Consider the following 2,771-nt stretch of genomic DNA (forward strand, 5'->3'; position numbering starts at 1 on the left):
TGGGTCTAATACATGTCTATGGTCAGAGCACCAAGCATTCATTCATTCTGGCTAAATTCAGAAAGAAATAACCTAACAAGGTAGATACCCACATGGCAAGGTTGCCCACAAGACCCTTGCAAGATGGCATAGCAGTTGGGGGTGGTGGTTGGGAGGAAGGTGAGACATAGGTAGAGCAAGAGAGTGCCCTCAGGGACTAAGCCCTTCTAATCTCATGAAGAGAGGAGGTTGAGGTGGAGAATTCCCTGCCAGTGAAGGCTCCAAACATCTGTTTCTCATCTTACTATCCATTTATGATTTTCTCCCTCTTCCTCCCTCTGACTCTTTGGGGTTGGTTGCAGCCGGAAAGCCCATGTGGAAGTACAGTTCTTGGTAAATCACCAAGAAGGCTCCAGGGCTTTAGGGCTCATTTCTCACTGGAAAGAGCCAAATCCAGCAGAGGCTGGCGAGGGCTGGTAAAGAAAGCCAGGCGTGGGATATCTCCACCTTGTTTCTCCGTCCAGTGAGTGGGGAGTGAGGGGATGGGGGCGGTGCATATTTGTGTGTGTGTGTGTGTGCCTCTGTGTGTGTGTGTGTGTGTGTGTGTGAGAGAGAGAGAGAGAGAGAGAGAGAGAGAGAAAGAGAGAGAGAGATAGATGGAGAGAGAGAGTCCAGGTTATGGCTCAGATCCTTTCTTGCAGCTTTCAGTAGGACTCAGAAAGTCAAAATCTCTAGGAGGCTGAGCCTCGATAGCTCTCCCCACACCCGCCTGCCCCATCCGGCTAAGCACAGGGGTGTCTCTCCATGAGAAAGTCTCAGCAGAGGCCAGGTCTGTGCCAGGGCCCCTCTCCCTGCCTCCCGCCCACAGACTTCACAAGAAAGTCAACAGGGGCAGGGAGAGCACACCCAGATGACTTGGAGTGGTGGCCAAATTAGAGCAGAGCTAGGCAGAGACTGTGAGAGCATGAAAACCAAGTAATAGGAAATGCCGTTTGTGGAATCTCAGTAGCGCCGGTGGTAAAACTGAGTTTCTCTGTAACAGAGTTGCCTTTTAAAGTGAAGCCTCTTTCTACTTATTAAGCCGTTTTATGTTGACTTTCGGGGAGAGCCAGGGTGGGGCAATGGGTTCCATGGGCTAAGACCATCACAGACGAACCTGTCAACACAATCAAATTCCAGTCTGATCGCTCTGATGGACACTGAAACTGCATAGATGGTTCAGCCCCGGGTCTCTGTTTCATCAGCCTTTAAAATTCAAGTGATGCTGTATTAGGACTAAGTAGATTTCGGTTTAAGATTCCCAAGGGATGCTGTTAATGTATTTTCTCTATTATGAACTCCATCGTTTTCACAGGGAGGTTTTTACTGAAACTTCAGGGACTCGTGGGTCTTTCTGGAGGCCTTGAAATGGTCTAGAATGGGTCTTTGTGGTATAGCGCTTGCTTTGAGTTATGTTCCATGAATTCTTCCACTTCTTAGTCCATCAAAGTCTTCTACTCCAAGCAGAACTGATTCTCATCTAGAATTCTTTCCATTAATGAACTGGCCCCCTCTGCCAGATTAATTGGAGACTCACATGGTATAATAAAGGATTTCTGTACCACATCCAAGTGTGAGGAAAAGCCTGGGAAATGTAGTTCCAGAAAAAAATGGATGGGTCGTGAGAATAACAGATGAGATTATTTGAAATTGAGACCATTCCTGACAGCCGAGGACTCAAAGTTCTCATTGTACAAGTGCCTTTCCCATGTCTTTTAGGATCTCAAGGAAGAACCTTCTGCTTTACACAACATTTGCTGCAAACTTCCACTTGACCCAGAGAATGAGTTTTCAATGCTTCAGCTGTGCGGGAGAGCTAAGAGCCTGATGGAATTCATACTAAGGGCTAAATGACTAACACCAGAGCCTGAGGGCAATGGGAGAGAGTTTGAGTGTCTGAGCTAAACTGAACAGATGACACCCCCTCCATCACCCCTACCATACACTAAGGTGGGAGGTCCCATTAGAAGGGCCTTGATTCTATTTACAGGAACATCTGAGAATCTCCCCACAACCTTGTTTGGCTAAAGCTTTGCTACTGAAATAATTCACTGTAGCTGTACCTAGCTCCAACTTTCCTTTGAATGAGTCCTCTCTCGGAGACCTCCCCCGGCTAATAATAATAAACATTTTTGGATGGCCTCAACTACGAATTTGACTGAAACGCACAAACAACGTTTGAATCCAGCAGCGCACGTAGCCTCGACTGAATGATAATAGTAATGGCAACGACAGCATTGGTCAAGTATGTGCCGGGCTCCGTGCCAATCACACTGCATAAAATTATGTCACTTAATTGTCACAACAATGCTAAAGGGAAAGCACTCTTATTACCCCCGTTTGCCCATGAGATTCCTGCAACTAAAGTGGTTGAGTTTATTTGCGCCCTGGCTGATTGACTGGAGTGTATATTCACCCCAGCTGGGGTTGCTGCTTCTCTGGAAACTGAGATCTCTGTGACATGTGTCAACCTGTAGCCCAGAACGTCCTTCCAGTGTCATGTGGCATGTCCTTGCCACTTGAACTCATACCCACACTGGTATTTGGGTATTTGCTAAGACAACAAGGGCTCCGCGGGAGCTTAGTATCTTTCTTTTCCATCTTCCCAGGAATAGTTACTGGCAAAATCTCTAGTTTTAGTGCTGGTGTTAGTTCCACTTCAGTGGCTGGATGTGGGTGGGAACGGAAAACTTAGCCGTCGTCACCTACTGAGAACGTGGCATGGAGTATTCATATTACCGGAAATGCCAGGA

The sequence above is a fragment of the Acinonyx jubatus genome, chromosome D1 (assembly GCF_027475565.1).
Source record: "Acinonyx jubatus isolate Ajub_Pintada_27869175 chromosome D1, VMU_Ajub_asm_v1.0, whole genome shotgun sequence".
Classification (NCBI taxonomy): Eukaryota; Metazoa; Chordata; class Mammalia; order Carnivora; family Felidae; genus Acinonyx; species Acinonyx jubatus.